This window comes from Periplaneta americana, chromosome 2, assembly GCF_040183065.1.
Source record: "Periplaneta americana isolate PAMFEO1 chromosome 2, P.americana_PAMFEO1_priV1, whole genome shotgun sequence".
NCBI lineage: Eukaryota > Metazoa > Arthropoda > Insecta > Blattodea > Blattidae > Periplaneta > Periplaneta americana.
Window position 1 is genome coordinate 216,435,715 of NC_091118.1, and position 21,735 is coordinate 216,457,449.

Sequence of the window (21,735 nt, forward strand, 5' to 3'; positions counted from 1 at the left end):
ACGAAGGAAATTGATACATCTAGGATCGCCAGTACGGGACAGTAGGCGTGCACCAATTTGGGTGAGTAGATCTTTAGCGTCTCTACACCACGGACCAAAGGTCTCAACTGCAAAAGCGACGAAGATGTAATTTGATGTTAAATGTTCATATTTGCGTCGTTTAGCATGATAAGCGGATTCAGCAGCAGATCCGGCACAATTGACAGACGATTTTAAATGGGAAAGGGCTAATGTATCTACACATGTAAAATCCCAGATGAGTGATTTACCTTTGGACCAAGGAATTAATGTCAAGCCGTCAGGTCGTTTACCATCCGACAGGCTAATACCAGATGGTTCAAGAAGAGTTGGAATGTCACAGGAGGTTAAAGATCTACTAATGATGTTATTAATAGCAGAATGCCTATGAATGCGACCTTTACTTCTGGCACAGCTTAAGGCATGATGACCAAAGGAATCCACAGTCTCTCCGCATATACATTGGTGTACATGGCAAATTTTGCAGCCCAGACGCAATGCAGTAGCGATTTGGAAAGATTTACCGTCCATCAAGGTACCAACATAGGAGGAAGGGAGAGCATGGAGCCAAGATCCAGATTCCTTCTCTTGGAGAGCTTTAATACGAGCGATGTCCTTGTCAGATGTGAAAGAGGATATAAGAGAATCAAGTATTTGACCTGCAATAATCTCATCCCAGGCTTTTTGAATGGCTGGATTCTGGGGAGGAGCAAATTTATTCGTTTTTTCGTACCACTTATTTAAAGCTTCAGGAACATAGCAAATGTCGACAGCATCACTGTAAATAGGGAAAATAAATTTGATGAAGTCAATAACGCCAAAGACTGAAGATAAAAAAGCTGGTATACAAGTATCAGTAAGTGTACGAATACCGAGGCCTCCTAATTTAATTGGGAGAGAAGCCTGTACCCAACTGTCGTTGTCAAAAGAAGTATTTAAAATAGATTGTAAAAACTGCTTTAATAAATCATCTGCCTGCTGGAGAAAAGTAGGAAAAAGAAATAAGGGTGTAGTTCTTAAAAAATAAGTGAATTTAGGGATTAATAGGCAATTTTTGACAATGAAATAAGAGACTTGGGGGTGAAAATGTTCAAGACGACCAAACAGAGTTTTCAGGAGCTCCAATTTTTGAGTAGCTATTTCATCAACAGAATCTAAAAAGATGGGAGAACCCAGGACGGACAGATTTGACTTTGTGACAGTTTTAATGCCAGGAGCAATATTCTGGAAAGAAGATAAAATATTTGGGTTAATAGCAGAACAAAAATAAATTTCACATTTATTAGGATTAATCTCAAGACCAAGTTCGGACCCAAGATGAATGATTTTCTGTAGATCACAAAGAACATCATGGGAATCTCCAGCTAAAGTCCCATCATCCAAATAAAAGAGATTTAAGTCACTAGTTAATTTTTGCATGAGGGAGTGGACTGTAAGACTGAAGAGTAAAGGCCCTAAAGGGTCTCCCTGCTGACAGCCTGTTTGTGATAAAATAATTTTGGAATTAAAAAATAGATTGGACGAATATCTATAAGACTGTCAAACAAAAGGGTAAAAGCTGGGGAATTTTTCTAAAAAAGAGTTTAACATGATATCACGTTCAATGCTGTTAAATGCGTTCTTAAAATCTATCTTCAATAGAATTTTATCTGAGTTATCATAAGTATGTAAGAAGGATCGTACAGAGTGTTAACAGATTCACAACATTTAGGAGAACCAAATCCTAGTTGATGAGGTCGAAAAATATGACCACTTTCAATCTTAATAGCGTGACAAATAATTTTAGAAACAAGGCGGCTGAAAGTATTACCTATTGCGATTGGGCGTATGCCACCGCCAGGTTTATTAACTGCAAGCAAAGAGGCACCAAAGAAATTTGTACGTACATTATCATTTAATTTACCTTGAAACAAAAAATTGCAGAGATTAGTTATGGATGAAAGGAGCTTTTTACCAGAGTCACCAGCTGAAATGGACACTAGATCAACTAGATGCTGAGGTCGCAGACCATCAATACCAGAAGCAGATCCTTGAGGGTAACTTTTAATGGCGTGTAGGACATCAGATTCAGAAAAAGATGGGTGATTAGCAGTAATAACAGGAGCATCAGGAAAAGTAGATGGTCGAGAAGGAGGCGGGTGTTTTGATAATAATTCTTCGTAAGTAAGTTGATTGTATTCAGCTATCCCCATATCGGATGATAATATACGAACAGCGTTGCGAATGTCTCCTTCAGCAATTTTCCTCTCTATACGTTGCGCCAGGGAGATATGTGGTGACTTCTTCTTAGTACGAATAGACTCGGTGAAAGAAGGATTTTGAAAATTGTTTATGTTTTCCTTAATCTTGGAGATTAGTGATTTATTAGTAGACTTTTCAGGAATACGAAGAGCAATGTAAGCATAAAGCATTAAATTGATCCAATGGGCTTCGGCATTAAACGATATACAAAGGTCAATCAGATGTCGAAGTCGGTCCGCAGCCAATGGGCGAGCTCCCTTGGGGATTCTGCGTATGACAGCAACAGATTTCTTGCACTGTATGAGTATGGAGTGAAGCTCTTCGTGGGTGATATTTAAGGATGGAATTGCATCTTGAATGTCAGAATGTACACGTGAGTGATGAATGCGCAGACCACGAGTACCTCTAAAAAGTCTAGTATCACCTGATGGACAATGTGGGCACGGAATATATTCATCAGGTTCAGTGATAGCACTAATATGTGTAGAAATATCAGAAGAACTTTCTGCTGCAGATGGGGTAATATCCAGCGAAGAATCTTCTGATGTATGACATCTCGAAACGTGGGTATTGATGCCTCGATGAGTAAAAGATTTACCACATAAATTACAAGTCACAGAAGAAATGTTAGTAGATTCAGGAGTACACAGAGGGATGTTGGTTGACATCACTGATAAATTAAAGTAGAACGCGTAAATAAACTAGACGAAGACGAAAACTGAATGAAATTAATTAGTTAATTAATAATTGTAAGCACTGTTGCTATGTAAAATCAACAAGTCTGTAAAGTCACTAGAAAACACACTGAATTTCTTGAATATTCACATGACGAAAAACATTCCTAATACATACATGAAGAAACAAAATAAGTAAGTCTTCAGATAATCAAGAGTTAATCCAGTTAAGGATATTAATCACATAATAATAAACGTTTGAAATGAAAGAGAAAACAAAGTACACATGTTATGTATCTACATATTTTTCTACCCTGGCTGTAATTATGTGCTGTATTGACTTATAAGTCATCATAAACACTAAGCTCACTGTTGCAGAAAAAAAAATGAAATAAAATGAAAAATGAAAGTAAATGATACTATTATTTGCAATATATGCAGCGAAGCACACGTGTATGGCTAGTATAAACATATAACTTGAATCTTATATAAAATACTTATCAATGTATATATATTTTTTTAATTTCTAGTCCTATTTAAGCATACCAGCTACAATATACAATGAATAATGTACTCGTATTAATATAATTACCTAAATAGACTAATTTTATAGAGAAGCTTAGCAATTACATTAGTTGGGAACAATACCACATTCTAGTATATACAGTCACGAAGGTCAATACGTAGGGAATATGCATCCATAGATAGTTGCTAACCACTAGGATCGCTACTATCGCTTCATCACAGGCAATGCGAAATAGTACCGGCACAGTCTATTGTTCCTAGTACCCTCAATAACTCTAGCTTCGCGACTGTATTTACTAGAGTACTAGACTGTGACAATACTCAGAAAATTACTGTAAATAAATGAATACGTAATAAGACAGACAAATTGTACCATACGAAGATTAACGAACAACGAACTACTGTAAATAGATAAATATTAGTGAAACACCAAGAATTAGTACTTTAGAATAACTAAAATATCCGGGACATTATTCCAAAGACAACTCAAACGTGTAATATTATCTTCTGTAATGGGGTATGTTGTATTAATACATGAAAAAAAAAAAAAAAAAACAAATAAAATAAGGAAATTGTACAATGAAGTAATAAAATATGGAAGATACCCTAAAAACAATTAAGTAAAAATAAATATTAAACATTTTCACCACTGATGTACTTTTCCAGGAGTTCCAATACTTCCATTTTAAATGTGATTCTTTTCTTGGGGAGAGCAGTTGCATATCATTCACAACTGATTTCATAAACTTCATGTCACCAGTTGATGTATCCTACTTGAAAATTTGTTTTCAACTAGTACGGTACTGAAAATGACGACACCTTTGCAATCGCATCATGCAGATTTCGATTTTATATCAGACACAGGCTTGCCACTACTAGTATACCACTACTAGGCCTACTACTGCTGCTGCTGCTGCTACTCTGTGAGGGGAGGGAGAGTCTCCATCAGAACTGGTTAAGTGCACCTTCCCTATCTACATAGGCGAAGTTATGGGGTGGCATGGGGGCACTGTCTCTCAACTTGTCTCGATTTTTTTTTCTATTAACGCTAGAAAATATTGAATTCAAAAGTTTTTTTTTTTTTTTTTGCTTTTGTTTGTGATTAAGTTTCTGTGCTTAAATTGATGAATTAATGTCTTCAAATCATGTGTCTGGACTATAATATTATTTTAAATTTCTGAATGTATAAGAATTGCTATACCTCATTTGAGGAATGGAAGCACTGTAATGGTTCCTTTGTAACAGCCTGTTGTACTCACGTGTTAGACGTCTGCAGGTGTTCTCCACTTGGAGAAATATGAATAACACTGCACAACAATGCAGAAAAAAGAAAAGTGATAAATAAAATAATTAGAGTTTACATTTCATATTATATCTTCAGAAAGATAAACTTCATATACTGTTCTCCAACTAGGAGATCAACCGTGAAAGGGATGTGCTTACTATTGCGTCATCTATTGGAGCGAAGTAGATAGATAATATTACCGTTATAACGTCAGTTTAAAAATCTGCGCTCTCCTGCATATGTTATTTCCTGTATGGAGAGATTAAAAGACCAGGAGATTAACAGTGACCTAATTTTGTAACTAGGGTAGTATCAATATGTGTATCAATGTTATCGTTTGTGCTGTGGGAGCTAGCCAGTACAGATACGAGTACCCACGTGTGTGACCATATGACATCTTATGACATCAACATTCATTCACAGCATTACCCCGCTTCGTCTCAGTCCCCAAAGACTTTCTCGTGGTTGGAGTACAGTAAAACGTTTCTGTTAGCACTGTTACGTAGTTTTATTGATGTATTCATGTGTTTCTGTATAAGGGAGAAAAAGAGGGAGATTGTTTTAAGTTGTACCCTATTACAGGGATGTCAAGGTCAGATGGACGTACTCGATTCTCCGTGCTATAAAGTACTGAGTGGTTGGAATGAATCTATTCTCCAGGCAGTAGCTGTGATCAAGAAGGGGTGAGCAAAATTAACTCTATTGACCTACCAGTGCTTTTAAGCGATAGATAATGTGTTACATTCATATAAGACAACAAGAAATCAAAGCACTTTTACAGCATGTATCTCTCTAATAAATGCAATTAATTATAAAATAGTAGAATTTAATAATAAACATAGACTCTTCTTAACTTATATAGTTTCAGATAATAACTAGGATCTAATTAATTGTTATATAGTTATCGAATAATACAATTAGCACATAAACGCTGCGTTTGTGTTTTAAACTAATAAAAAAAGGAAAATAAATAACAGGACATTTTGGATATGGTAAAATGAAATAATAGGCCTACAACAAATAATAAACATACGTATTATATATTCTCTTAACTTAAGCAGTTTAGATAATGAGGCCTATCTAATTAATTTCTATGTAACTATTACATAATCATATACTTATTATATGAAAATCGCACTAGAAACAAATTTAAATTTCTGAATTGTCACCTAATTCAGAAGTGTATTTTTTGCCTCTTAGATCGGGCGCATATTATCATCTGACAATCCTGATCTTAGTCTTGGTTTTTTAGATTTACAAGTGAGAAAAATTGCTCACATACGTACGTACTTCCAAATATAGAAATAAATTGCGCCGTAAATCTTCATATCCCCGAATATAGTATATCAGGAATTAAAGCTTTGTAAAATGTGAGAAGAACTTCCCTATCATAGAGGGTATTTGCTGGTGCATCATTGATGAAGTCAATACTTTCTAACGGAAGACCTGAATTGGCAAACATCCCAAGTCTACTGAAGTATTTTTTTTTCAGGACAGCAAAGAAACTATATATTATAGGTTTGCAAAATAAGAATACCTATTGAAATAAAATACTTTTATAATTAAAAACACAGGCCTAGACACGGACGTGGGCTATTCTTTTTTGCAGGATGGTAATCTATGCAAAACACAACATGTTAGATAAAAAAAATCGAATTCGATAAATTTTGCACTTGCAACTCGTAACTGACATGTAACGTGTCTACGTTATTAGCAACATACTCTTTTGTTTGTACTTCATTCTGTAAACTAAATACAATATATTGAGGAAGAAGCTCTACATAAATCTACACATATATTTACTACTATTTAATGTCAATAAAAACGCAAAATGTGAATACATCATTCTGTAGATCAATAATAATTTCAGGCATTGACACTGCTTCTCTTTGTAACTAAATCATTTCCACATACCAAGCAAAGAGCATCACCTCATCTTTCACTCACATACGAAGTCAAGAGTCCAGTCAACCTGAAACTTACTGAATGATTTCTTCGTCAATGTGTAATGTACAACCCTTGTGTTCACCAGTGACTTATACCTGCGTGTCCTACATGCTCTGAGCAGCGCATACGGGCTGTGAGGCACGTTTGCTCTCTCGTTGACATCACTGCCCTATTATAATTTGTAGTAGACCTACAGTTCAAGCCCTATACAACTCTGTCCGAAAAATCGCGGATATGGATGTAACACATGCTCCCCTGAAATATCTTTATTAAATGATCATATTCCGATATATTGTACCATGGGGAGGAGGTAAATAATGTCCCCCATAACCCCGTTATATGGGGATTCTATCATTTTGCTTTGCCTCCCCTCCCCCAAGGAAACGGTTCTCTCCGCCTATACCTCTCTGCCTCATATATACAATCTATTCTAGAGCATCATCTGCTACAGGGGTCGTCAGCACAGAGCACGCTGGGAGTGTGCCATTGTAAGGGCAGAAACATGGACATTACGACGAAGTGAAGAGAAGCGAATAGAAGCATTTCAAATGTGGAGTTGGAGAAGACTGGAATGTGTGAAGTGGACAGAAAGAATAAGATAAGAAGCTGTGTTGGAAAGAGTGGTTGAAGAAAGAATGATGATGAAACTGATCAGGAAGAGGAAAAGGAATTGTCTGAGTCACTGGTTGAGAAGAAACTGCCTACTGAAGGATGCACTGGAAGCAACGGTGAGCGGGAGAAAAGTTCGGAGCAGAAGAAGATATCAGATGGTAGACGACATTAAGATATATGGAACATATGAGGAAACGAAGAGGAAGGCAGAAAATAGGAAAGACTGGAGAAAGCTGAGTTTGCAGTTAAAGACTTCCCCTTGGGCAGAACACTAAATGAATGAATGAATGCTTTACGATTGAAAAGAATGGTATTGTGCTATCTACACACTTCAAAGTTATGTTACTGTGAAATAGAAATGGTTTTAAAAATGGAGGATAATAGACTATGAAAAGTCTAGTGCTATAACTTCATCCAGACAAAGTAAACCAACTCTGTGTTCATTTTTTAGATTCTAATATTCCGCATTCAGATTCTGTGTAATAAAGGTATCCCCGTAACATGCCATGAAGGCACTTGGGGGGCATGGAGGTAGAGCCCCATGCTTTTGTGAAATACCTAGACATAATCTTAGATCGCCAACTAAGATGGGGGTATTATCGCCGCTGCCTCATACTTAACATGTCGGCATCATACATACTGTGCAATGTGCTTTTAAAACATAATTTTTCCGACCGATTGTTGCTCTGTAGGTTTCACTTTAAATGCTACCTCCACACTCTCGCCGAGTCGACCCGATTGCCACTCGGCGAGGCACTCGGCGAGCCGAGGCGAGGCACTCGGCGAGCCGAGGCGAGGCGAGACATTCAGTTGTGACGTGTACACGATGGAAGCTACCAAATTGCCGCTGCATCAGCTCTGTGTGCTCTTAGTTATTACAACTATTGGTAACATATCACACCAAAAAAGTCGGAAGCCTCGGGGGGGGGGGGGAAGATGGTGGATGAAGCTATACACAAAAATCGGACGAGATGAATTTGCCGATATTACATTATTTCTCATTTAGTATAATGTAACTTGTCTATGAACATTTCCAACATGGCAATGATTTTATTATTACACAATATATCGACTCTAATGTTATCACAATATCTTAATAGGAATTTATAAATGATTAATAAAAATATGACTATTCATTTGTTTGCCAAGATAATTAAAGCCATTTAAAACTACATATTAATTTATATTGCAGGGACATGATAGAAAATATCTTTAACGAGCAATTTTTGTGAACCATCAGGAGAATTTGATAACTTCTGTATCGCCAATTATTTCGAAGAAAGACACAACTGAGAAAAGCGATACCAGACAAATTGCGGCTCGCCATATTGGCAGCTAGAATAACTGAAATATATTGAACAAACAGTCGCGGAAATTTGATAAGTGGTGGTCATCCAGCTTGGGGTTTGGGCGAAGGACTAACAACCCATCACCGTAAAAAAAAAGAGCTTGTTGCGAAACCTCAATATAAAATTTATCTTTTGAAAAAGTGGAAAAATTCAAGTACGTTGGAGCAACAGATAAATGACACTCGAGGGGAAATTAAACGCAGAATAAACATGGGAAATGCGTGTTATTATTCAGTTGAGAAACTTTTGTCATACAGTTTGCTCCCGAAAATGCTGAAAGTTAGAATTAAAAAAAAAACAGTTACTATATTACCGGTTGTTCTGTATGGTTGTGAAACTTGGACTCTCACTTTGAGAGAGGAACAGAGGTTAAGGGTCTTCGAGAATAAGGTGCTTAGTAAAATATTTGGGGCTAAGAGGGATGAAGTTACAGGAGAATGGAGAAAATTAAACAACGCAGAATTGCACGCATTGTATTCTTCACCCAACATAATTAGGAATACTAAATCCAGACATTTGAGATGGGCAGGACATGTAGCACGTATGGATGAATTCAGAAAAGCATATAGAGTGTTAGTTTGGAGACCGGAGGGCAAAAGACCTTCAGGGAGGCCGAGACGTAGATGGGAAGATAATATTAAAATGGATTTGAGGGAGGTGGGGTATGATGATAGAGACTGGATTAATCTTGCACAGGATAGGGACCGATGGCGGGCTTATGTGAGCGCGGCAATGAACTTCCGGATTCCCTAAAAGTCATTTGTAAGTAATTGAGTACAAGAGTCTACACCAATGGTATTCACTAGAAATTAAAGGAGAGCCGAAAGTGGAAAATAGGAACTTGCCGAGAGCCACAATGCAGTTTACAGCATTGAAGCTTAACAAAATGCGCAGATTTTTAATTATTATATAATTTGGTGTATTATTATTATTATTATTATTATTATTATTGCTATTATTATCATCAGCATCATCGTGATCATTATCAAATATTTATAATATATTACTGATATTTTGAAGTTAAAGGGCGGACTCTGCTATCCTTATGCAAATCATACGATATGAGCAGGTTGATTTGATGTTTTATTTTACCTGTAATCTGTTTTGAATGAGTTTGGAAATTTAGAAATTAAAGTGTTACATACAGCTAGAAGACACTCCTTAACAATCACCGAATCTATAAATAGCTTAATGTCTGCTACGTGGCACGATGCTTTTGTTGTCAATTGATTTTTATGTACAGGAAATACATTACTTTCTGTACAGATATTACGGAATTTTTAACATTTTCTGTTTCTCTATCTTTGATTGAGAATCTTTTGAGTACCTGTTACAAAAATTTGAATGCACGCTATGTCTATTAAGATAAAAACATTTATAACGCAGTATTATATCAAGACACAGTAAGACATGACACTGCTGTACCTTTTTTAAAATGAAAACAAATGCGCGTTGTTTTTGAACACCTTCACTGGAAGTAAGGATGCAGAGTAACCAAAGATTTCCCCAGTTGCACATTATTAGAGAAATTAAAAAGAAAAGGTAAAAAAAAATAGTAATAGCAGGCCTAATATTAATTCAATAGCCGCAATAAATCACTTTAAGAGCCGCATGCGGTCCGCGGGCCACGTAGGGAGAACCACTGGTCTGCACTTTTTGTTATTGTATCTGGGGTGACGCTCGGGTTCACCATTCGCTTCTTTTGACTCGGACACCAAAAACCGACACGGAGCGGAGCGCAGGTGAGTGCGAGTCTAGGCGAGACACGGCGATGCGAGCGCACAGTCCACACTCTCGCGCTCGCCTTGGCTCGGCTTGACTCGGCGAGAGTGTGGAGCTAGCAAGCTTCACGTTGTCACGTCTACTTCCTCGATAAGAATAAGCACTAGTTTGTTATATTGTTAATACACGAGTACGTTTACATTTTTAACTCTTAATAATAACTCTTTAATACTAATTTTTAATCACACACTTTAATGTTCGTCCTCAGCACAAGACATTGCAACCTCGGTTTTGGTCCACGTGGATTAGACAAGTAGGTATCATTTTATAATGGAAGCATTTATTGGTTGCAACATTTAAATTGAGGAGAGTGATTGGAGCGGCGACACAAGAAATTGAAAAGAATAATACAATTAAATTTCAAAGACCTGCCGAATGTTACTCACGAGGCCGTTCAAAGACCTGCCCAATGCGAAGCATGAGACCGCGGCGATAATAACATAGGCTTTGATCCAACAATATTTCCTATTAAAATCATAATATTTTTTTACTTTTCATAAAAAACGATGTACATATAAATTGATTATACCAGTATTGACACATTTTTAGTGCTATAGACCGTCCAAATGCGGCCCACATGAGAAGTTGACCAAACAAATTTGTCCAAGTGCAGCCAGGGATATTTTATTACATGGTTCATGTGCTGCCAGATCTAGATTCTAGCAATTATTAACAACTGCTCATGACGTAAATTGTAAATTATATAGTTAACTGTAAGTGGTTTGACATTTTGCCGTAAGTAGTAATTTTAATTAACAGAGGTAACGTTTTGAACCACTTGAATCTACTCTATGTTTATATTATTGGCGCCATGTATGAGATCAATGGGTAACCTTATGAATACATGCATGCCATTTGGTGCAGAATCGCAAACACACTCTCGTGGCTGACTAGTTCGCGGTTAGTGCCTGTCGTGCATGCCATGAAGAAGATGTATTTGGTGAGAAGTCGAAATTGATTTAACCTTTAAGGACGGTTACAAGTTTTGCCATCATAAGGACCTTCAGACTATAGTTTTACAAACAGTATTTTAACCACCTCTTAACAAAGTTTACACAACAATTAAGACAGTATAGTGATACGTACTTTTTTTAATTGATTAATTTACGACGCTTTATCAACTGCTATGGTTATATAGCTTCTTAATGGGATGAAGGTGACAATGCCATCGAAAGAGTCTAGGGTCCAGCCTCGAAAGGTACCCAGCATTTGCTCTTAATTTATTGAGGGAAAACCCCGGAAAAAATCTCAACCAGGTAACTTGTCCCAACCGGATTTGAACCCGGGCCCGCTCATTTCATGGTCAGGAATGTCCTGTGAGATATCTAGTGTGATATTCAGTGATTCTTCCTCTCCTACCTGCAGGAACGTGTAAGACGGAAAAGGAGGATGTTAAACCGACAAAGAAAGACAGTACGAAAAAAAGAAAGAAAAAATGATGATAATAATAATAATAATAATAATAATAATAATAATAATATTATTATTATTTCTTACAAATGGCTATCATTATTATTATTATTATTATTATTATTATTATTATTATTATTATTATTATTTCTTACAAGTGGATTTTAAGGAACCCGGAGATTCATTACCGCACTCACTTAAGTACGCCATCTGTTCCTATCCTGAGCAAGATTAATCCAGTCCCTACCATCATATACCAACTACCTCAAATCCATTTTGATATTATCCTCCCATCTACATCTCGGCCTCCCAAAATGTGTTTTTCCCTCATCTCTTCCAAGTAATACACTATATGCATTTCTGAATTCACCCATACGTGCTACATGCCCTGTCCATCTCGAACGTGTGGATTTTTCCTAATTATGTTAGATGAAGAATACGATTCCTGCAGTTCTGCGTTGTGTAACTTTCTCCATTCTCCTGTAACTTCATCTTCTTCAGCCCCAAATATTTTCCTAAGCATCTTATTTTCGAAAACTCTTAACCTCTGTTCCTCTCTCAAATTTACAGTCCAAGTTTCACAACAACCGCCAATATAACTGTTTTATACATTCTAAACTTCAGCCTTTTTAAAGCATACTGGATGGTAATAATCTTCTCAGCCGAATAATAGCAAGTACTTCCCATATTTATTCTCTGTTTAATTTTCTCTCGAGTATCATTTATATTTTGTTACTGTTGCTCCAAGGTATCGTCAAACGGGGTGAATTGAGACAGATTTTAGGTATTTTGTTCTATGTTGTTTTTGCAATACTTCTTTTTACTATTTTTATAATCCAATAGTGCAATTCATATCTCAGGATATATTTGACCATTTGATTACATTTATAAACCTCAAATGTGTCTTTCTTTTTTAGAAATACGTTGTCTCATGTCACCTTGTTAGTGGGGATGACTTGAGACACACATGGAAATCAATTGAAATCTCAAATAATACTGCCATTGGGGTGTAATGAGACAGGTATATTGTTTTTTTAATATTTTAACGCCACAGTAAAATCCACAAATTTAAAAATCACTTAAGAACTACCTAATATGCAACATTATGAATAAAACCCACATTTAGGAACAAATTTAAAATAAATGAAACACAAATATAAACATATAAATGTGAAACAAAATGTCAGAAATAAAAAGATCAAGGACATAATAAAGTTAACATTTCAGCTCTTTCGCCAAACAACCCCTGTTTCTCTTCTTTCATGCCAAAAGAACAACGTGCCATGTTTTCTTGAGGAAGTAAGAAATGCAAATGAGTGCTGTTTGGAACTAACAGCACAAAGTTTATGTCATCAGTCTGAAAAATACTTATTATCTATTGTGAAAGATGGCTGGACAGGTTGTCTCCAAAGATAAACTTTTTTTCATCAGAGTGAAGTCGCTGGAAATATAGCAATGCAGACACGAACCACTCCTCAAATACATGTTGATCAAAGCAACCAGATTTTGTTCAGTTGTGCCGTGTTCCTGGAGAGCTATTTTGGCAGCACGATTTTCAGAGATGATCGGCATTGTAGCATACATACAGTGACAGTAAAGTTACATCAGCACTGCCAGAAAACATGACTGAAATAGCTGCTTTGGATGAATTATGTTTTCTACATGTTTTAACTTATACTACGCTTGACTCCAACTTTAGTGTGACCAGGACCATTCACGAAGTTAGTTCCGTCATAATTGGCAATGTGAGATGGCAGAAATCCTTGGACGTTCTGCTTTAAGTTGTCAAAGTAAGTATTAATTGTTTCATGGCTCACTCCTGCCCTAGCACGATTAATATTTTCACAAAGTCTTTTCGTTAGGACACTAGAGGGCCGACGGAGAAATTAATTTGTCCACTATACTCCCAGTTTGTTATTTCGGAACCTCTTTTCGTTTCTACCTCTATTGTCCAGGTAACCTTTTACTATAAATTTGATGATTTTAGTGGTAAACATAAATCCCCATATACTTGTGACAATGATTCCGTCAACCAATTGTTTTTCACCTGAAGTTAAAACTCGACCTCGAGGCATCTTAGCATGTGTCTCGTACTCGGCATTGTACGTACAGAATTTTCGGTTACAGATAAATTCCACTGCTTGCATTAAATTCTAAGGATCATAGTTTCGGTAAGATTTTGATTCAAACCTTTTCTTATAAACCCTCGGCATGTTTCATTTCACCCCACGGAAACACCTAAAAACAAAATCTGCTTTAAATAGAAATGTAGGATGCAAACCAAACAATGCGAATTTAATGGATCCCCAGTAAATACATTTCTATTATAATACTTAAAAAATTGGTTGCTCAATATAATGATTATTAGTGAAATATTCAGAAGTTTAACGAATACTTACAATTTCAATAAATAGAGGTCAATATTCACGATGTGTTTCGACAACTTGCCGAACCTGAAACTTGTTTGTAAGTGAAGTGATGTCTTCTTCTGACCGTATGAACCAATGGTAAAAAAATCGCGAGCTAATTTAAATAATAGTATGTAGATTAGACAACATTAAACAGAGAAAGGCATGTTTGTCTCAAGTCACCACGCAGTCTCAATTCACCCCATTTGACGGTATTTGAATTTTTCTACCTTTCCTAAGGATAAATTTACAATTTTTGTATCTCCATTTCGTATTATTATTATTATTATTATTATTATTATTATTATTATTATTATTATAACTATTTTTATTTCATTACTAGCCGTACCCGTGCGCTCCGCTGCACTTGCTAAATAAATAACTTGACTTAAATCTGTTATATTTCCAAATAGGCCTACAGCTTTGTAATTTTTAGTTAATAATTAATTTATTATCAATTACAAATCATTTGCTCCTGAATTACTTTCAAACTTGTGTTTAGAACTATGAATGTAACTGTTATTACCATGCAATGGGTTCTGGAGTTGTTCGATTAATTCTACTTTTAAGTTTGGTATTATGTTAGATCTAACAGCGTCTGAAGAATATATTTGTAAGAACTGAAGGTTGTTACTCTCAGCTGAAAGAAGATTTTGTCACCAAACGATACCATTTGAAATACCTAAAATGTTGTATTGCCCTATATTATTTAAAACGTGTGTTGATAGCGGATGTACTACTATAAGTACCTACCTAAGTTTTTAATTGGTTGTGAGGGCTCTTGAATCTCAGGAAGAAAAACATTTCTAGCAGCGCAACGTATTCAAGACTAATTTAGAAACATGTTAAAAGAATATTATTCTTGCAACGAAAACGGATGCTCCCTAGACCAAATAGTCATATTTCAATTATGTAATTACTTCATAGTTTCATCTGGTATTGTATGACGTTATGACTAAAATACCTATGTTGTTAATTGTTTTTATTGTAACATTCGGCCATAACTGACCGAGTATATACTGTAAGATCTCGCTGTCAGAGGGATGGAGTTTGGGGTTTGAGATGGCCTACAAACCACAAGTCATGCTAAAGATGTTGGTTTGTTAATTATTCAATATGGAGTATTGGGCACTACATAGAACTGTTACCTATTAAGTATGCATTACCGTAGCTCACAGAAATACGTAATTAAGCAATAAAAATATGTACTGTTATGTTACTGAATAATTAATATTTATTAAGTGTCGCGTGTATATTTGTAAAATTATTCCATCTCTGGCTTTCATTCTTTCATAAAAAAAACGCAACGCAAATGATACATCAAATTTTATTACGGTACCTCCAAATATCATTAAATTTAACTGTAGTACATATAGCTAATTATTAGTTTCGACGGTATATAAAGTAGGCCTAACGTTCTGTTTAGTCCTACCTTAAATACATTTGTGCCCAGTCATCGATTCACTCATTAACTTCTATAATGACATAAAGCCTACGTCCATTTCAAGGAACTACACTTTCTAATTATTATTAAAGAATTATTTAAATCTATTAAATAGTTTCCTGAGATTGCCTCATCCAAGCACACAAACACTCTCTCTTTATAATATAATAATAATAATAATAATAATAATAATAATAATAATAATAATAATAATAATAATATTTAGTATATTATAAACACATATCATATCATTCGTATATTAATCCGATTGTTGTCCAAGGACTCCAAGGCCGCCTTAAATAAATGGAGAGTCATTTGTTTTATCTCTATTACTTGTATATTAATCTGACGTGGCAGGACGTGGCCATGATATAAACAAATCATTGTTACTTTAAAACAGATGTATTTCGCCATATGCTTCACAAGCAGAATTCCTGCACGGAAATATCATTATGTACTTCGATACATCATAGTAATATCAGTCCTATAAAAATTTTGCAGAGAATAAAACGTATCGGAAATCGTTTTTAAAGAAACTTTTGTTGTGTAATATTTTTCATAAAAATCAATAATAAGCCAGATATTTCGATTTATTTAATTAAGGTCCCCTTATAACCCCTCTTTTAAATAAAGTATTTTGAATGACATATAGCCTAAAATCTAAGTTACAATGAACTTAATACTCCAATTATATTCCAATTTTCATATAAATAATTTCAGCCATTATCGCGTGAAAAGGTAACAAATATCCAGACAGACAGACAGATAGACAGAGAAACAAACAAAACTTTCAAAAAAGCGATTTGTGGTCTCAGGATGGTTAATTATACATGTTAACACCAATTATTTTTGGAAAATCGAAAATTATCAGAAAATTTTGGTTACAGATTTATTATTAATACAGATTGCTATTGTTACTACTGCTACTACTACTACTACTACTACTACTACTACTACTACTACTACTACTACTACTACTGTTACTAAAAGCCGTGTTTTAAATTGCCACAGTGATTTTTTTTTTTATTTTTAATTGTTTAATACAGTTGATTGAGTACTGAGGTCATCAGACATTAAAAATTGCGCTTATAACAATTTGAAAGTAGTCGACTGTACGTATTTATTATCTGTTCCATCGGCATGGAGGTTTCTTCCACGTTACAATTCCGGATACACTGCAGTCTACTGGTTTTATTGTGCCCTCTCTCACATTTTCTTGGTTGGCTTCCCGCTTTGTCTACCACATTTCTCCGTCGTCTGAATCGATACATTGTTCTGTTCATTGAGCAAGGAACTCTGGGAGGCGACAAAATGGTGACCCGTAATATCTCCTGGATCTAATTTAATAAAGAACATGGTTCCTTTACGGGCCGTATACCTGAGACACTGCACTGCAATCTTTTCTTCCTTCTCGAAGGAAATCAGGCTGCGAATATCACGGTTCCTTGAAAATGTATACCGGTATCCCTCATCTCAGCCGTTGCCTACGCTATTATACTATAGCGTAGGCAACGTCTCAGCTATCTTCGGCTTCACTATCGAGCGTGGTATCCAGAAGACCATACAAGACGACCCGACATATGGGTGAATATGTTAAATTTGTGAGTCGAGTTGTAGACCTACTATACATACAGACCAAAATGTTCCGGATACTGACAGTTGTCTCGCTTTTATTGTGCGCAGTGCATCTGTGATTAATGGTCTAGCCTATTAATTTTAAAATAAGTATAACATTTACTCATTTTCTCTTTCTATAACCTAAGTTCTTCTCCTTGTACCAGTTAATTGGGCCTACTCTTTCTTTCTGTGTTCTTTCCATAATTTTGTTTAATTCTCTCCTTGTAATCCCTTCTTTTCTCTTCCCCCCAGATACAATTCCTTCCCTATTTTTTCTTTCATTTATTACATTCCTTCATGCTTTACTCATTCCTCCTTATCTTTCTTCCGAAAATTATTTATTCATTTTATCTTCGCTACTATTTTGTTCCTTTCCCTTCTTCCGTTCCTTTATTTCTTACAGGTCTTATTTATCCATGTATACATATATACGAAGGGAGTCAAATGAAAACCTTAAAAATGTAATAAAAATTCGAAATTTCGCGCCATTATCCTGCAAGTTGGCAGTACTGTTACCACTGCTATTAACAATACCCTACAGATGGCAGTATAGTGCAGACAAGCGAAACGCTGTCACAGCATCAGTTTAAAAATGGCTGCCCCGCTTGCGACGTGCACCAACGAAGAACAACGTTTTGTCATACGTTTTCTGAGCAGTGAAGGTGTGAAACCTATTGAAATCCATCGGCGAATGAAGGTCCAATATGGTGATGCATGTTTATCACAGCAGGAAGTGTATGAGTGTAGTAGAAAGTTCAGTAATGGCGCGACGCTCCCTTCCCAGATAAGACACACCGCGTTGTGACACCAGAGCCTATTAAAGCAGTTCGAGCCGTTGTGATGGAAAATCGACTTGTAACTGTGGAGGCAATAGCCACAAATCTGGACATTAGTCATGGTTCAGCACATCACATTATTCATGATGTGCTTAAGTTTCACAAAGTGTATGCAAGGTGGATCCAACGGCAGTTCACTCCAGAACTCAAACAGCGACGTGTTGATGCCTGTGAAGAACTTTTGCGGTGCTTTGAAGCAGAAGGGGATGACTTCCTTGCGATAATTTTTACTAGAGACGAAACCTGGGTACATTACCACCAACACGAAACAAAGAGAGGCAGCAAGGAATGGTGCCATTCCTCATCACCAAAACCCAAAGACAAAGCCATCTGCAGGGATGGTTATGCTGACTCTCTTTTGGGATGAACGAGGCGTTACCTTAAAGCACTACATGTCTTCGTAGGGGAAACACCATCATATTCAGATTTGTTAAAAAACGCTTGACTACAGGTGTCATTTTGTAACATGGAAATGCTCGGTCTCATACTGCCAATTCAACCATCAATGACCTTCACTTCGATATTTTTCACTGGCAAGAGCTCATTGTTTCTAGTGAAGTGGGAGATGTGAAATCGATTCAATCTTCAAACTTATTTTGCATCGTTCCGGACATGGGTTCCTAATCAAAACTGTATCTACTTAATCCCCTCTACAACCTCTAGAAGTTTGTAATAGGAATTATGAAACACCCTGTATACACAGTTTTTATGTATAGAATTAGCTTACATCGTAAGGAGAGGACAGTACTTAAGAGCAAAGGCATGATCTGTTTTAGACGATTTAGAGCAGCGTTTTTATTTTTCAAAATGTGTTCCTTCCTGTTCAGACGTCAATGAAGAAGATTCCCCCCAAGTATTTGAAGGGATTTGAAAAATTCTGAGGAAAAGAAATGGTGTTAGTGCTGCTTGACATTTGGTGAAAACTAGTACGGATGTCTTTGTATTGTTAATTTTAATCTTTCATAATTTACCCCACTTGTCAATCGAATTGAGATTTTGTTGAATCACTCTGTGTGTATGATATATTCCATTTTCTTCGACAATAGATCACAGTGTCATTTACATACATTGCTGAGTAGAGTCATGATAGGGAATATATGAGATATAATAGGTAGATAATAAAGTGTTGGATATAAGATGGAACATTGAGGAACACCTTCTAATATGTACTTGACTGAAGATAAAGATGTCCGGATTTTGACTTTGAAAGTACGATCTGACAGTAAAGAGGATATAATGATAATATCTGAAGGAATTTTGAGCTCAATAAGTTTTATGATGAAAGATGGGTGGAACGGAGAAAAATTCTCTCCTGCACCGGGATTTGAACCAGGGCTTTCAGCTCTACGTACTGACGCTCTATCCACTAACAAGCAAACATTTTCATGGGGGCAGATAAAAAAGTTAAATTTTTTTCTTCCACCATGCTAATAATGTCAAAACAAGTGCTTATACAAATTTTGGCCACTCGACAGTAAGTACGAGGCCGTACAGAAAGTGATTTTACCTGGAGCCGTTTACAGAAAAAAGCACAATTTCATGGAAAGATTTACTGGAACAGATACAGCAATTGTTGTGCTATTTTTCAACATATTCCACACCAGAAATGAGACATTTGTCATACCAGTTCGGATCTCAGGCGGCAGACTTTTAAGACTCAAGAATTCAAAAATTGATCCCACGGTATGACAAATGTCTAAATTCCAGTGAGGAACATGTTGAAAAATAGCGCAACAATGCTGTATCTGTTCCAATAAATCTTTCCATGAAATTGTGCTTTATTCTGTAAACGACCCCAGGGAAAATCACTTTCTTGACGGACTAGTAATTGCGGTCAAGTGGCCAAAACTTGTATAAGCACTTGTTTTGACATTATTAACATGGTGGAAGAAAAAATTTAACTTTTTTATCTGGCCCCTTCAGAATGTTTGCTTGTAAGCCACACCGGATTCCCATCCCGATGTCGGATCGAATCCTCTCAGTTTAAGTTCCACCTCTTGGGTTCCCTCTACTGGCCTACTCTCATGCACTGCGTCAGAGATGTGTGACAGTGGCACAATGTCCACATATGTGCAGAGGTGCACTCGTTATGAGTGATTAAGTGGCCGGGATCCGACGGAATAAGCTCCATCTTAATTCACTAAGTGAATATTTTTCGCATATCATATATTATTATGATGTACCGAAGTACATATGATATTTCCGTGCAGATATTCTGCGTCATCATAAGATGAAAGATGAGAGGAACGGAGAAAAATGTTCTCCGGCACCGGGATTTGAACCCGGGTTTTCAGCTTTACGTGCTGACGCTCTATCCACTAAGCCACACCGTTCCACTCAGCTTTCATCATATGATAACGCAGAATATCTGCACGGAATTATCATATGTACTTCGGTACATCATAATAATATCAATAAGTTTTGCTAGAAGGCCTTTATGCCAGAATGTCCTGATGATTCCATTCGGTATCCTCAGAAGTAATTTCGTTCTTTACCGATAGAGTGCAGCACCCGCCAGTTCCTTGGCCAGCTGTTATTAGGAAGAGGATTGTTTTGTTTTTTTGTTTCTCCATGGTGTCTCTATGATCTTATGCATCCATAAATTCAAGTAAGACAGGGTTAACCACAGTCTACTATATACAGTCACGAAGCTTGAGTTTTGAGGGTGCTAGAAACAATAGACTGTGACGGTACTATTTTGCATTGCCTGTAATGAGGCGATATTAGCGATCATAGTGGTGAGCAACTATCTAATGTTTGCATATTTACTACGTATTGAGCTTCGCTACTGTACTATACTAGACTGTGGGTTAACTCCACACGAAAGGCATTCTTTATAGCCTAATCCCAAACCTTATTTATAAATTTACGGTTGAATTAGATATATTTAATTAATTTTACACAAATTCAGTTACTAATTAGTATATTTCAATAAGTTTTATATTTACGAAAATGGGCATTTAAGAATTGAAGACGTCCAGGAGTATGGAGTTAAATTCACATTAATAGAATTAATACGGAGTGTATAGTATATATACTCAGTATAACACAAATACAAATAACACTGAGAGATGGCTCTGGAGGAGGAATTGTGATTAAGGATTGTCCTCGAGGTATTCCATTTGCATTAGTGTGAAACAAAGTAGTGAACAGTCTTCTTCACATTCCCAATTAAAATAGCTTCTATAATCATAACCGCGATCATATTTAGGCTATTTTCATTAATTAGTGTAATCTAAAATCGTCTTTGTTAAATCAATAGTCAGTTACAATAGTAATACAATTAAAATAGCATACAACAAGGTACACGGTCCACACCTGTGGAGTAACGGTCAGCGCGTCTGGCTGCGAAACCAGGTGGACGGGTTCGATTTCCGGTCGGGGCAAGTTACCTGGTTGAGATTTTTTCCGGGGTTTTCCCTCAACCCAATATGAGCAAATGCTGGGTAACTTTCGGTGCTGGACCCCGTACTCATTTCACCGGCATTATCACCATCTCATTCAGACGCTAAATAACCTAAGATGTTGATAAAGCATCGTAAAATAACCTAAAAAAAACAAGGTATAAACATGATAAAAGTATCGAA

General features: G+C 36.3%; 1 protein-coding gene and 1 long non-coding RNA gene across 3 annotated transcripts in view; one reads left to right on the forward strand and one right to left on the reverse strand.

Annotated features, from left to right (window-relative positions):
- The window catches only part of LOC138695124 (uncharacterized), a 293,372-nt gene that overhangs the window by 23,434 nt on the left and 248,203 nt on the right, over nt 1-21,735 (reverse strand). The window lies entirely within an intron of this gene.
- LOC138695126 (uncharacterized) overlaps nt 17,912-21,735 on the forward strand; it is a 48,135-nt gene continuing 44,311 nt past the window's right edge. Inside the window, exon 1 of the long non-coding RNA XR_011331069.1 lies at nt 17,912-17,974. This is a non-coding gene — a long non-coding RNA (uncharacterized lncRNA). The remainder of the gene's footprint in view (nt 17,975-21,735) is intronic.